The 16893-nt window shown below is 40.5% G+C and overlaps 1 protein-coding gene across 1 annotated transcript in view; it reads right to left on the bottom strand.

The window, feature by feature from the left end:
- The window catches only part of LOC107040140 (leukocyte tyrosine kinase receptor), a 591240-nt gene that overhangs the window by 297218 nt on the left and 277129 nt on the right, over positions 1-16893 (bottom strand). The window lies entirely within an intron of this gene.

The following is a 16893-nucleotide window of genomic DNA, read 5'->3' as shown; positions in this document are numbered from 1 at the left end:
CTCGCAGATTACAACAAGGCAATAAAGGCAGCCAAAGAGGACTGCTGGAGGGCTTTCACAAGCAACGTGGAGAGTCAATCGGAGACCTCTAGGCTAGCACAAATCCTTGGAATAAACAAGACTCCATATCTAAGGAGCCTACAGACACCAGATGGCAGCCACACGGAAACCATGGGAGAGACTCTGAAACTCCTAATGAACACNATCCCACCCCTCGACCTTAGGGTTGTGAGTTGTGCTACCACAACTGCATATAGACTAAGGTGTCAACAAGAATGGAAGATGACGGGCCAAGGCCATACAAGGCTTAGCCTAATCAATGATCGACCGTTCATAGGTAAGACGGATAGGATTCCTAGGAAGTACCAGATCAGGAAAACTTTCAGAACAAGTATACCACCCAGACAGGAGTGGCTAGACTCGGAACTTAAACCAGGACCAAGAGAGGACTACTGGTTTACGGACGGCTCTGGCTTCAATGAAAGTTTTGGGGCAGGCATCTACCCTCTGAAGATGGCTTCGGAGAGAGTTTTTCATTGGGCCATCATTCAACCGTCTTTCAAGCAGAAATGCTGGGCATACTTAAGTGTGCAGAGTATCTGAACACGAGAGACACAAAAAAGATGAAAATATTCATCTGCAGTGACAGCCAGGCGGCGATTCACGTCCTAGACAAACCCACTACAGAGTCACAGGTGATGTGGGAATGCATCCAGGCATTGGACACACTGGGTAAAAACAACCAGGTCACCGTAACCTGGGTACCAGGTCACCCTGGGATTCTGGGTAATGAAGAGGCAGATAAGCTGGCCAAGGAGGGTACAGAAAGGGTGCCCTCACACGGCCTGCTTGGCATTCCCTTCGCAGTGGGAAAAACTCTTATTAAAGATCAATTCCAGTGAGATCATGTCAGGCGTTAGGAGAAAATTGCGACCTGCAGACAAGCGAAACTGCTTATGAGGGGGCAACAGAGTTAGAACCAGAAAGCTTCTGGAGCTGCACAGAGGGGATCTGAGGGTAGCAGTAAGGCTCCTTAAGGGTCATAAAGCTCTCAGAGCTCATCTGTTCAAGATGAAACTTGCAGAACAAGAAGACTGCAGACTGTGCGGAGGCGATAAGGAGGGCGTCATCCACATTTTATGTGAATGCCCCCTATTAGCACTCCGTCGCTATAAAATCTGGGGCCAGGCTTTCCTGAAACCAGAGGACTTACAACAAGCAGCTGTCCCCAGCCTTATTAGCCTAGTGAGAAACACAGGGCTGNCTTACAACAAGCGCATGTCACCAGCCTTATTAGCCTAGTGAGAAATACAGGGCTGGGGCTGTGCGACTGACCGAAACTAAGGCGGATATTACAAAAGATCATATGATTTAGGTGACTCTGGGCGCTTTTAGTGACCAGCCGCGCATATTCTATTCTATTCTATTCTAATGGTGCCGATTATGTTGGTGTTGGTGATTTCCAACGGAGTATGTATGGGAGATTCCAGCTCAACTGAGGAAATCGTGCGACCTCATATTTTTCAGTTGTTTAGACACAGAGCATATAGGCCTCTTCAAAACAAGCATTCTGCTTTTTAATTTTTTGCTCTAGCTATTATGGTTCAGGAGTTATAGCCATTTGAAATTTTAAATTTTTTACGAATTCGATTTTTTTCAAAAAATCATATCTTTTGAATGAACAATTAGTTTTGAACAACTCAGTAGTGAAAATTATTCGTCATGAAGTGTACTTTCTGAATAATTTATGCAAAAAAATTTCAAATCTGAAAAAATATATTTTTTGGCATGGAGAAAATTGAAAATTCATAATTTTTCGAGTATGCCCTTTTTTTTGCTTGAAAAAAATTGAGTATATACTAGCATCTATAACGAAAATTTTGAGCCATTGGGCATCATGGTCCATTGTAAACTTACCATGATTCTAAATTAATAAAAATTTCAAACGGTCGAATTAAGGGATGAAATGTTATTTTTTCCAATGTTATTATTCAGTCTCCATTTGTGTTTTGTTGTTCTCAATTTTCGTGCACTGAAACCTTTCGATATTGAATATCGAAGATTGGTAATTCATTACTATCGGTAATACAGTACTATCGGTAATACACAATTCAACTTCAAAAACATTACCAAACTCTCCTACCACGAAAAAGATCACGGAGTATATGCTGAGCACCATTATTTTGAGACTTCGCACGGGAAAAGTCCGTGCGATGGACTAGGCGAAACTGTAAAACGTACGATTGCTCGAACAAGTCTCCAAATGCAAGCAGAACAACACATTACAACCCCAGCACAATTCGCTGAATGGTGTCAAACGTTGGGAAAGGTACCGAATATTGAGGTAAAATACTCGCCCAACGCTGAATATGAAGAAGCTAAGATTCAGCTCCAGGATCGCTTGGCCAATGCGAAGACAATCCCTGGGACGAAGAAATTCCGATGCATCATCCCACAAATTGACGGTGTTATTCACACCAAAATATTTTCCGATGCAGAGGATTTTGACGTTTATACGATTGAGAACTACTACAAATTCAAAGCGAAAGAGGAATAAGAGGTACTAAATTCACAATCTTCATAGTCTAAAATTAATTGTTCACTCACATAATCTATGTACAGGGAATCATAAATTTTTCTATAATTCAATTGCAGAATTTAGCTTTCAACCCCACTTAATCACCCTATTAATGACTTGCCCATGATGCCCAATGTCTCAAAATTTTCGTTATAGATGCTAGTATACACTCAATTTTTTTCAAGCAAAAAAAAATGGGCATACTCGAAAAATTATGAATTTTCAATGTTCTCCATGCCAAAAAATATATTTTTTCAAATTTGAAATTTTTTTGCATAAATTATTCAGAAAGTAAACTTCATGACGAATAATTTTCACTACTGAGTTGTTCAAAAATAATTGTTCATTCAAAAGATATGATTTTTTGAAAAAAATCGAATTCGTAAAAAATTTAAAATTTCAAATGGCTATAACTTCTGAACCATAATAGCTAGAGCAAAAAATCAAAAAGCAAATTGCTTGTTTTGAAGAGGCCTATATGCTCTGTGTCTAAACAACTGAAAAATATGAGGTCGCACGATTTCCTCAGTTGAGCTGCAATCTCCCGTATTAATTCTCAATTGAAGTTTTCATGGATTTCGATGAATTTTTCAAGGACTTTTAATAAAAGTTTCGATCGGTTTCTATGGAACATCCTTCGCTTCCTAATGCAAGTTTTCATAGCTTTCGCCATATCTCCTATTAATTCTCGATGGAAATTTCCATCCCTTTGCAGTGAACAAAAATCCTGGATTTTCAATACAAGTTTTCATCGCTTCCCACAAATTTCTCCTTAGTAATACTGTACGTGAAAAAAATACGTATACATGAAAGAATACATTGATTCCAATCAATTTAAATAATGACGTAATGAATCATATAAACTCTCCCAAATTGTCACGCGCGCATTGGTTACGCGCCTTCGATCTCGTAACGGAAAAAGTAACGGTCACATGCTTTCTGCCGGATAGGCTCAAACCCTTGCTTATTTCATGCACTTTTTGAATAAAAATACGAGAGTACCATGTGGGTAAAGCATAGCCCATTTTGAGTTTTTCATTTTTTAAATTGCACTGTTATGCAAGGGCCAGAAAAAAATTGATTGATTCATTTTTTCTTAGTTGGACAATAATAATACACAACTTTTTCGGGTCATTTCAAAATGGGAGATCTATATGGAGAAGAGAGAAATTTTTTTTTCTTGGAAAAGTCGATGTGTCGATCATACATGGTGCATTCCATGTCAACTCAGCCAGCATCGGCCGATTTTGATGAATAGACAACGATTTTTTTCTGTTTTTTTTTAATATATTTTTCCAGAAACAATATGACAATATCGCAGAGATGTTCAATGTCACAATGTAGCACCTCGCTACATACAGAGCGTAAGGTCCCGTCACTAATCTCTCACACTAATACACCTGAGGATCACTCCACGATCGCCCAGTATCCAAAGTTCCACTGGATAGTCAGTCAGTCTTCACGCGCCAATTGGCTTCCCCCAACGCAATTCTATCTTTTCTACTTTCATGTGCATACGCACTTACGCTTCGGCGAATAAATCTATTTTATTCAACTAATTCTTCTGTATGATTTTGTGCTCCAAAATCACCCAAAACCACAAATCCTACATTGGTGATCCTGTTTTTCGAACAATTTTCAGGAGAAATCCGAGTGCAACAAGTGTACGAAAAATCGCGCGTGTCTAATCATCGCGAAATAATTAATTCATAACATTGGGAAATAACACGTGTGTGAATAATGCCCTACTGACCGCAAGTAAAATTCAGGGTTCAAAACAGTGTCGTGCCAATCCTGTAAAGGAGATTTAAATTCATCCATATCTCGCCACGCGGTCCACTTCCGGAAAAAATGGCGTCGTGGAGGGCTCCAAAAGGAACATTCAGAAAATCCAGCACAATTCATCACCGGTTGTCTTCCTCATCCCCATTCGCCCCACCCTTAGTGCGTGCGCAATACTGAAATATTTTTACTCACTCATCATTTTACTCTTCCAAAAAAATTTTTCTCAAGGGGGTTTCAGCAAGTATTCAACGACGATGTTTACCGTGAATCAAATCCAGCAGACCAACACCACCTTCCACCCAACAGCCACAACAACGGATGCCGAGGACATACTTCTTCAAGAGTAAGTTCAGTGAGGAACACCCGGACATTTGGTTCACACAGCTGGAGGCTCAGTTCGCTATCAATGGGATCATCACGGAGGGACAGAAATCGAGATACGCGGCAGCGTATCGGCCAACAAAACTTTTGACGCCGACTGTACAAAACATCTGGCCGAGCGCACCGCATATCTATACACGACAAAACTTCACCCTCTACTACCTCTAAATGATCGACATTTATTGGAGTAAAAACGGGACGACAAATCGGAAAATTGTCCTTAGTTACATTATATAAAACGCCTACGACCCGAGTGGAAATTCTGTTCAGGTCTCGATCAGAAACTGAGCAAGTCCGATCCGAAATTCTTATCAGGCATGTTACGCCTCTGCCTTAGGTTTTTCCACTAGGGGAGCTTTTCAACGGTGTAATTATTGTATTTTTTGAGTTGACAGTAAAAAAAATATACGCATAGCAACGGGCTGATATTCATATTCTCGCGATTCACATTATAAAGTCGGAGAATCAAGTTAAAACGTTGGCAGCGCCTGTCCAACTGAGTCTTAAATCCAACGTCGAAGTATTGGCATCAGTGTATTTAAATGTGGGTTGTGATGTTCTGAAGAATCATGGGACACGTTTTATTCTCACTTGAAATTACTTCTTAGAGTAATACGAAAAATAAATTCAGTGTTATATTTTTTTCTTTTTTTCGAAAATTCGTATTTCTTCTCGTCATATAGATTGTAACGTGTCATTTTATTTCGACCGTTCAACGGTGAAATTTACCATCCAGACGAGAAGTCATCACTTGCGAAGCGAGAGTCAAAAGGGTTTATTTGGGGTTCTGACTAATGCTTTGGTTTTTTATTTTTTTTGTTATTGTATCGAGCCACATATAGGGACTTCGGCAGCCTCGGACGTCAGGTCTCCAGGGAGCTGGGAAGGGGGAAACTCCAGAAAGTCGTTATGTGGTAAAAGACCTGCTTTTGTATTTGGATCGAGTTCCCGGGTTGGAGGGATAGCTCGAGTGCAGTTCACCGGCGGCGCCACTTGTCAGCGGTGACGGGACGAAGGCGGTTATCGGCCGAGATTTGCGAGGTCATTTTTGGATCTCCTCGCCTAACCGGAAGTGATGGTTTAGGCAGTGCGAGAGAAATTATCGGACTGACGTTAGACATCCGGTAATGATACGAAATAAAGGGAAAAGAAATTGGATATTTATTCCCTATTTTGGTGACGTTGTCACATAGCTGAGTGTTTATTGGAGAATAAATCTGGTTTGGTTGGGTTACAACCAATAAGAGCGGCTCATGGAACGGCCCTGGCCAATGGGGTTCGATTGGCGGGAAGTGTCCCGAACGCATGGGAGAAGCGTGGGTTTTAGCCTCACTTCTCGTTTGGGTGGCGAGCAAGCTGTTGTTCTGTGGAGAACCTCTTGCTGTCGGAGCAATTCATCTAGTTGTGGACACCAGCGTTGACTGGATTTGGATTATTTGGAGAATCTTTCGCCCTGGCTCCCGGACTAGACTCGTTGGAGATTGTGGTGAGCGGAAGAAGAATTCCAGAAATATCATTTTGTATATCATTTTGTATCTGTTTTATATCGATAACGATTAGAATTCGCTCATTAGCTTGTGCAATTTTTGACGACGCTTAGCGTCGGGCGAAGTGACGCCACTAGAGTATGTTGATTTTCCGGGCGAGTTCTTATCGTCTGTTGGGCAGAGGTTAGCCTCTTTTGTATAATTTATTTTCGACGTCTGATTTTTGATATTTTATTGTGATTTGAGATGTTCGATTTTCTCGGGAATTCAGTGGTTTCTCTGAACGGATTTTGACTCTCGTTTCAACGGTTTGTTTGCCGATTGGATGAGGAATCGGTGGAACAAATCCTTTCGAATAATGTATTTAGTTTTGAACTAATTTTGAGAACTACATTGATATTCGAAATTTTCGGTAATTACTTTTGTTTTCGATATTTGAAGTTGTCGTATCATTTCGTCATCGCATCGGCAGTTGAAATTGTAGCGTCGTGTCAACGCTCGAGTGATTCGTATCTGACCTTGATTGCGGTCACCTTTTGTATTGTCTGTTCCGAGGCAATTTCAGTTGCCGCTGTCGATGTCAGTCACCTCTTCGATTTGGGATATTTTGACATTATATTCTATCGGAAAATTAACCTCCCATTCAGTGATATTATTTGACTGTATTTTCGCTAGTCATTTCTACAGTTTGACTTTATTCATGATTTTGTAATTTTGACTGAACTTATTCTTTTGACTGACTAGTATTTTATTATTTTGACCAATCATTGGTTAGGGATTTTCTAGTGTATCGAGTCTTTAGCTTTTGTTGAATATTTGTGTTATTAATTTTCTGAGGGGTGATTTGAATTGAAACGAACAAGGGGGTTTATTGAATAAATTATTTATTCCCCGGATTATTGCATTTTTTAGATAATTTGTTAGATAAGAAAACCAAGTCATTTCGGAAACTTCAGAACAACCATTTGTATCGAGAACCCAGCCGCCACCGCGGTTGTCTGAGCTGTCGGAGGTTGTTCTTTCGTCTCGAGTAATTGTCGATTTGATTTGTCGTTTGAATTGCACGGTTCACCCGTGCTGGCGCCCAACTTTCTTTTCGCTGTTTGGTCCGCAGAGGTAAGAAAATACGTCACAAGATATACCCGAACCTCGGAGATGAAAACAGTCTGGGAGGTTATGGTTTATGTTTAAAATCTAGCAGAACAGCTCTTTGCCAAAAATTGTATGATAAACAATCGAATGTCCGTGGATAATTGAATTTTAGAACAAAATATGTATTTTTCTTCGAGTGATCAGTTTTCAGTTTCGTGAGGACTGAATTAGGATACGGTGAGATACGAGGAACAAGAAGACATTTTTGTAGGTATTTCAACAACACTAGTGATATCTGCAAAATAAAAAACAAGAAGAAATGTTTTTATAAAAATATCTAGCAGGTAATCATTTTTTAAAAAAATTTACATCCGAACATTTTGTTCGGTTGTTTCTGAAGAGAAATTGATCCATCTTACCAAAAAATACAATCCCCATAGGAAATCAAAGCAAAAATTGAATAGGAGAAACAAACTACGTCTAAAATCTGAATAAATCATCAACTATTTATTTTCCTTCAATTAACAATTGAGAGATGTTCTATCTTGCGAAAAAACAAATGAGTTGAATTGAAAAGAACAACTTCCTTATGATATGAAAATAATTCTGCGCTTATTTTGAAAAAATTAGTGAAATCTCCCTAAAAAAAACAAAAACAAACGTTTTTGTAAAAAAACTGCCCCAAGAGAAAGTTTTGTTTGGTTTTTGCTGGTAAATTGAAATTTTTGAAAAATACAAAGAAATAAAAACGAAAGCCAAGTCAGGAATGTCAAATAAATGGGTATACGATACGATCAGATGTCTATAAAAAAAAATAGTTCTAAATAAAAAAAGGATTTTTAAAAAAATTCTCCACAAAATAAGAAATCAGTAGGAGCAGGACCAACGTTCTTGACACGGATTTCTTCTACTTACTGTCTATATCAATCTAATCCTCCATCTACTGATCCGCGCCAAGGATGTTGGTCCTACTCCTACTGATTTATTATTTTGTGGAGAATTTTTCAAAAATCTTTTTTTTATTTAGAACTATTTTTATAGACATTTCATCGTGTCCTATACCCATTTATTTGACATTCCTGACTTGGGTTTCGTTTTTATATCTTTGAATTTTTAGAAAATTTCATTTTCCAGCAAAAACCAAACAAAACTTTTTCTTAGTACAATTGTACGTTTGGGATGATTGACACGTATATCGTGAGGGAGGTTTCTGACTTGATCCTCAACAACCCAGTGCACAACCTCTTCCAGCAGGGAATCCAACAGTGTCTAGTCACACTCGAACTGCCGCTAGACAAACTCGCAGAGCACGCCGACAAGATTTTTAACGTCCTGGAGCCTGATCACAGCAAAAGGGTCCAAGCTATTGCCTCAATGACGTCAGTTGAAACAAAGGTTGAGCTGCTTGTAAGATAGATCGCAGCACTGCAGGCTAGCACCACGCAGATGTGCAGCGCGAGATCTTGCTCTCGAACATCAAGCAGGAGCTCCCGACCTCGTAGCAGACCACGAAATAGGAACATCAAATAAACCCAGACCTACTGGTACTAGACCAAGTACCACGAACAAGCCCGCAACTGTGCTCTAAGATGCAAGTTTTGGGGAAACGGGTTCGGGAGTTGCTAGAGATGACTAGGAACTCTTTGGCGGAGACTGACTTCCTATGAGCACCCTATCGCCTCTTCATAGCAGATAGGTCCACCAAGGTCCAGTACCTAGTGAATACAGGTTCAAACATCTCTGTCTATCCACAAAGATGGCAACGAAACCAGAACGAATCCACGAGTTATCAGCTATTCGCCTATAACATCCTCATCAACACCTGTGGTTACATATCAATCTCACTGGACCTAGGTTTACGAAGAGAGATCACTTCGCACTTCGTGGAGGCAGACGTCTGAAAACCCATCATCGGTGCTGACCTAGTCCACCACTACAGTTTTTTCCCGGTTTGAGAAACAGGAGGATCAATGACAGCACCACTGGCCAGACATCAAGCCGGCAGCTGGTCAAACTCGAGACATCCTCCATCAGACTCCAAGAAATCAACGAGGATTCACCTTGCGAGAGACTTTCGAAGGGATTCCCCTCTATCACGAAGTCGAAAAGACTTCTCAAAAGCACCAAACATACGACGAATTACCACATCACGACGACACCTGGACCTCTACTTTCAGCAAAACCCCGTCGCCTGCTAGCAGACAAACACCGCGTGGCGAAGGCAGAATTCTCCAATATGGAAAAACTCAGAATTTCTCGTCGCATCGAGGGTCCATGGTCCTCACCACTCCCAGAAGAAGAATGGGGAAGATCCTATGAAGATCCTGCGGTGACTACAGAGCCCTGAATGATCAAAGGAAAAGTACCCGGTGAGATACCCCGATGACTTCGTAGCCAACTTCTACGGGACAATCATTTACTCTAGCATCGACTGGGTTAAGGCATTTAAACAGATTTCGGTCGCCGCTGAAGACATCGAGACGACGACTATCATCACGCCATTTGCAGTGTTTGAGTCCCCATTCCTGACCTGCGGTCTTCTGAATGCAGCTTAAACTTTCTAACGACTCATCGATGAGGTCACCAGGGTCCTACCATTCCTGTTCCCGTATATTGACGATATCCTGGTTGCATCGAATACTCCTGAGCAATATCTGGAGTACCTGAGGATCTTTTTTCAGCGCCTTGATGTCTACGGCCTGGCCGTCAACGTGGCCAAGTCAGTGCACGGCAAGCCTGAAGACGTCTTCCTCGGACATATCATAAACGTCCAAGGAATCAGCCTTTCGAAACACAGAGCGAGTGCTATCCTTGAGATTCCTAAGCCGTCAACAGTGAAGTCTCTTCATAGATTGCTTAGCGGCATCAAATTTACAAAAAAATTGTCAAGGGAGCTGCAGTAGTCTTCGCACATCTGAATAGAGCCATTGGCGGGGCGGATGTCAAGGCACAACACCCCGTCATTTGTACGCCATAACTCAAGGAAGCCTTCTCCGTGTGCAAGCAAATTCTCGCTGACGTCACATTGTTGTCACATCACAACACCGACGCAGAGTGGGCCGTCTTCACCGATGCTTCAGACCACAGAATCGGAGTACTCCACCAGAGAAATCAGGACGGTATCCGGTCTAAATATTACGGTAGTAAATAATACGCAATAATATTACGGTAAATAATATTACGAACAAAATCGATACGGGTTTTAATTTTTAACTTCCCGACCCGTGCGAAGTTATTGTAATGACCCGGGAAATCGAATGTGGATATTTCATCATATTTCCATGTTTCATGATCCCTGGAAAAATTCTATGACATTTTAGATGGGTGTATGTGTGTATGTATGTGTGTGTGTGTGTGCGTATGTGACCAATATTTTGGTCAACGATTTCTTTGAAACGAATGATTGGATTGAAATTTTTTTCCACGCAATCGATGTGTTCTCATGTCGCTTAGAAATGATTACATTTTGAACACCATCGTCTCAGCAGTTCTTCAGATTTTCCGATAAAACTAGTGAAAAAACGTCGAAAAATCACATTTTTTCACAAATTTATTATTCCTCCTAGAAGAACGATGGGATTAACTTTCTGCCGTGATTGTCGATGCAGCTCGGTATGAGTAAGGCTTGAGTCAAATCACAGTGAAATCGTCTCAATGGTTTTGGAGTTATAGGAAAATTAATTTTTGGATTCGAATTTTTTGGAGTATTTTTATAGTGGTTTCATTTTCATCTTTATTCATTATTTCACAAAATAATGTCGAGGACAATTTAAGAAAAATATTTCAAGAAATTGTCAGAATTGTGATATCCACTTGACAATCGATAAGATAGATGTCCTTATTTAGCAGTACTCGGACGGGGGCCCAATAGACCTTTTTATTCTGACAGTCACTAGATTTGCGGACACTTTACCGAATTTATATATAAATCATAATTATTGAACGCTCAAGTGTATATCATTGTGAAGTTCGATATTTATCAGAATATTCCATGGTTTTTTTCGGAGACGTTCCCGTTGGATGAACGAAATAATATTTCCCCTAGATTTCCAGAATGCAAAGGTCTATTAGCGACCACTCACATACAACAAGCTCCAGCTCCCTCCTATACAGGACTGTTAGACAGAGAAAGGGGTATAGCAGGGCATGCTCTCTCTCTCTCAACCCCTCTGTTTTTTTGCCAAAACTCAGAAATCCTGTGTTACGCAATCCATATTGGGAATGCGCGGTCTAGATATGATATCCAGAACTAATAACAGATTATCGTAAGTGTTATGGGTTCCCTATGTAGAGACGCCTGTCTGTTATCAAACTGTCGATGTCTATAACTTTCATACAGACCAAGGTTACTAGATATTCCAGGGGTGGGATTTCGAGGGCACTCAGCGAACAAATTGATACAATATCTGCACATGTGCTCCCTATATTATACTATAGATGAGTGCCCTCGAGATCCCACCCCAGGCTGGAGCAGGGCACGTTCCAATACTGCGGATCTGACGAATAAGAAACTCTGGATAGTGGCCCGCAACAGTATCTAACCTACCAGAAAGCCAGAAAGAAACCCAGTGACAAATCCATTGTACCACCTGGGTATCTAGTAACCTTAATAAAGACGGCGCTCTCTATTCAGGGTGTCCCAGGACCGGGGTAGGGTATTCTAGGGAATAATTTTTGTGATCGAAAGTTCCTTTTCGACTTTTCGATTAGACCATTGTTCATTTTTGTCTGACTCTTTTTTTTTTACTGTTAGGGGAGGATGGGGCAAAACGGCCCCCCTTCGATCGTCAATATTTTCCGATTCAATAATCCGATTGGGATGAGTTAGAGCTCGTTTTGAAGAATGAAAAATTATCTTCAAAATGAAGTTGAAACTGGGAATTTTCACAATGTCATTCACAAGTTATTGACAATTGAAGGGGGGCCGTTTTGCCCCACCCTCCCCTACTACTTATTCCAGGGCCGAATTTTTTTTTAATGTCCATATTTTTACAAAACATTCCAAAAAAATTTGGTGTAGTGTATCGCCCCGTATCCACGACAACCCCCGCCAGCCTACTGGCGCCCCGAATTAATTCCCAAAACACGTAATTGCAAAACCGAAAAATATTTTTTTTTTCGTTAATTTTGAGATTTTTTTGATGGTTCTAAAAGAAATAAAATGAAGCTTTTTTTTCCTTCATTTTAGTTCTATCGCATCTTGTCGTGTACCGTCAGTGTTTACATCACAAGGTACGATGGAAATAAAATAAAGGAAAAAAAACCTTTATTTTACTTGCGTTGGGTCTTGTGATGTAAACACTGACGGTTCTCGGGGAGTGTGTCCAGTGATAAATAGGAAAAATGAGAGGTGGATTTTAGGTTTTCGAAGGGGGAGAGTCAGTCGCGTTTGATTCTTTGCAGACGTCAGACGTGAAGTGAGAAATCATGGATAATTTCACAACGAGCGAATACGCTGATATGCACCTCATTTACGGTGCATGTGAGTGTAATGGAGCAGAGGCCGCACGGAGGTATCGCAGGGAGTATCCCAATCGACGTCACCCACATCCACAAGTGTTCCTGGCTGTGGATGCTCGTATGAGAGAGAACCAGGTGATACCACAGGGTCACGGAGGGGGACGTAAAGGTCATCTTGACGTCGAGGAAGCCGTCTTGGCATATGTCGAAGACAATCCGACGACGAGCTGGCGGAGGATTGAAGAGGCAGTTGGCTGCTCGAAGTCAACGGTAAATCGCATCCTGCTGGAGAATTCTCTCCACCCATTTCACTACACAAGTGTCCAGAAGCTCGAGCCAGGAGATGCAGAGCAGCGTCTGCACTACTGTCAAGAGTTTGTGGCCTTGTATTACCAGAATGAGAACTTTTTGGCCCAAATCATGTGGACAGACGAAAGTTTGTTCACTAGAGAAGGCATTTTCAATCCGCATAATTTGCATAATTATGCTGTTGAAAATCCTCACTCGGAGAGGGAAAAAAGTTTTCAGACACGGTGGAAAGTGAATGTGTGGGGAGCAATAGTGCGTGATCGGGTATTTATTTCCGGATTATGTGAATGTGAGTATTCATCACACACATACAACATCCAGCCAGGAAAATATGATTCTATTGTATTTTTTTTTCAGGGTCAACAGTACCTCGCATGTATCAAGCAGAAGCTTCGTGACATACTGGACGATGTACCACTTGGAGAGAGACCTCGCTGGTTCCAGCAGGATGGAGCACCACCTCACTGTGCTCAAATCGTCACTAGCTATCTGAATGATCAGTTCCCTGGAGGTTGGTTCGGTCGTTATGGCCCACTCTACTGGGCCGCACGGTAAGACTACCCGAGACAATTGGAGTGTTCCGGAAAATAATGAATTGTCATTCTCCTTAGATCTCCTGATTTGATACCGCTAGACTTTTTCCTTTGGGGCTATCTAAAGGAACAAGTCTACGAGACAGAACCAGAGACCGCGGAGGACTCGGTGGCCCGACTGCATGCAGCCGCAACCAACGTCAATCCTGAGATGCTCCAGCGTTTAAGGGTCGAGGTCCTCAGAAGGATTCATGCCTGCGTAGCTGCTGGAGGAGGCCATTTCGAGCAATGTTGATGTTACGCTTTTCGTCTATCCACTCATCGACCTACAAACTCCCCAATATCATCCCCACGCGTTCAAAATCATTTCCAAAATGGAAAGAGAACATTCGAAATTGAATTATTATTTTTTTCTACTTTTTTCCCTCTTTTTTCACGTCAGACGTTGCGCGTGTCATCTGTCCACCCACCCATCGACTCAACAACTCCCCATTATCATCCCCACGCGTCCAAAATCATTTCCAAAATCGAAAGAGGAAATTCAAAATTGAATTATTATTTTTTTCCATTTTTTTTTTTCGTATAAGATGTTACGCTTGTCATCTGTCGACCCACCCATCGACTCAACAACTCCCCATTATCATCCCCACGCGTCCAAAATCATTTCCAAAATCGAAAGAGGAAATTCAAAATTGAATTATTATTTTTTTCCATTTTTTTTTTTCGTATAAGATGTTACGCTTGTCATCTATCGACCCACCCATCGAATCAAAAACTCCTCGTTTTCATCCCCACGCGCCCAAAATCATTTCCAAAATCGAAAGAGGAAATTCAAAATTGAATTATTATTTTTTTCCATTTTTTTTCTCTTTTTCCACGTCAGATGTTACGCTTGTCATCTGTCGACCCACCCATCGACTCAAAAACTCCCCATTATCATCCCCACGCGTCCAAAACCGAAAGAGGAAATTGAAAAAATTAATGATCATTTTTTTTTGTTTTTTCATTGCTTTTTTCCATGTTGAATGGTATTCCTATCATCTGTCCCCCGACCCATCGACTCAGAAACTCCCCATTATCATCCCCACGCATCCAAAACCATTTCCAAAATCGAAGAGGAAATTCACAATTGAATTATCATTTTATTCCACTTTTTTTTCTTTTTATCCACGTCAGATGTTACACTTGTCGCCTGTCCACCCACCTATCGACTCAAAAACTCCCCATCATCACGCCCACGCGTGAAAATTGGAATTATTATTTTCAATCATCTTTGTTTCCGGTACAAAGGAAGATGATGTTGTTTTTTATGTGTGGGCGGGTTGGTAATGGATCGGAACAGACACAATGGGAAACATTAAAAAAATCTCAAAATTAACGAAAAAAAAATAATTTTTCTGTTTTGCAATTACCTGTTTTGGGAATTGATTGGTAGCGCCAGTAGGCTAGCGGGGGTTGTCGTGGATACGGGGCGATATACTACCCAAAATTGTTTTGGAATCTTTTGTAAAAATATGAACATTAAAAAAAAAATTCGGCCCTGGATCAAGTAGTAACAGTAAAAAAAAAGAGTCAGACAAAAATGAAAAATGGAACATTCGATCACAAAAATTATTCCCTAGAATACCCTTTCAGGAAAGCGATCGGTCCTGGGACACCCGGATTGTCTGACTGTCTATCAATCAGCTGTGATCTTTCGGAATCACAACATTGGAAAATAGCTCTCAGGAAAATTACAATACTTTCCATTAAGAGTAATAATTTTTTTTTTCTAACTTTTAGTTTTTTTTATCTATTGGTTCATTTGAACTGTTGGAGAATTCATATAATCGTACAATTGTCTGCCATCGGCGACAGAATACATGCATATATTTCACCTCTGTCTTCTTCATACATTACAGTTGCCTGCTAAAAGCGACCAGATATTTACATTACACAAAGTGTACTGAACAATTGTCTGCCACGAGCGAGCAATGATTATTATAGATTTTTTCTTACAAATGTCCGCTAAAAGCGACCGAATTCATACCAAAAGGATATATTGAGAAATATTTCACTGAACAATTGTCTGCCAAAAGTGATCGGAAATTTATATATAATTAACTTCCTGACCCGAAGGGAGGAAGTTATTGTAATGACCCCGAAAATCGAATGTGGCATTTCGATGATTTCTTCACATTTCTCGACCTCCGGAATCATCCTGATACATTTTTGAAGACATTTCTGTGTGTGTGTATGTGTGTGTACGTATGTGACTAAAATTTTGTCCAACGATATCTCCTGAACGAATGAAGCGATTGATTTTTTTCTTCCTTCAAACGATGCGTGTTCATGTAACTTAGAAATGTTTAGTTTATGAAAACAATTGACGCAGCAATTTTTTATTTATCCACATAAAACTTGTAAAAAAATGCCAAAAAGCGTTAATTTCATAGAAATTCGACCATTTTACATCAACTTTGAAGTTGCAAATTTTTAAGTGGATCAGCTTCGGAGTTGAGAGAATTTTGAAGTGGGTCAAGTAAAAAGTGGGTTTAACTCGAACTTCAATCAAGTTTGAGTTAAATTAAATTGCAAATACGTTCTTGGCGAAATTACCCTAAGGGTAATGCCACAATGGATGCAACGCTAAATGCATGCAACGCATGAAATAATTATCCAACTGTTTTCCGAATATTTCTGACAATGACTAGCGTTGCGTATAGCGTGTGTCACATTCACTGTGGCATGACCCCAGCGTCAACAACAACAAATGGTCAGGAAGTTATTGGTTCGACCCGTAATGGGTCACATCCAATTCCACCAACCCCTACCGGTCATACCCTAAAGAGGGAGCGCGCGAAGCGCACGACCGGGCCTGATTTTTATTAGTCTTTTTCATTATAGGAAGTGATATTACTGTGCAATTTTATCATTATTTGGTCTTCTTCAACATTTTTCACAATTCTTGAATTTTTTTATGAATATTATGTGAATTTGCAAATTATTGGATTTTGATAGTGTTCTCGAATCATTTCTTTCGTTAATTTATCGTATGTTCATTCAACAACATACAAACATAACATGTTTGTCTGTTCCACATATTCGTAATTTGTTAACCAGAAAACCTTTGTGTAATAGTAGTTTTGCGCCTTTCTGATCCAGCTACTCTTGCGAGAAACCGTCGTTGGGCGCTAGCCGATTTTTGGCAACGCGGAATCGACAAAATCGCGACCGAATCGGAACCGTAACGAAACCGAAAGTAACCCATGGCAATCCATGTAGACGA

The sequence above is a fragment of the Diachasma alloeum genome, unplaced genomic scaffold (assembly GCF_001412515.2).
Source record: "Diachasma alloeum isolate Michigan unplaced genomic scaffold, Dall2.0 Dall_scaffold_00322, whole genome shotgun sequence".
Classification (NCBI taxonomy): Eukaryota; Metazoa; Arthropoda; class Insecta; order Hymenoptera; family Braconidae; genus Diachasma; species Diachasma alloeum.
The sequence above is the reverse complement of the archived record's forward strand: the minus strand, read 5'-3'. Positions and strand labels throughout refer to the sequence as shown.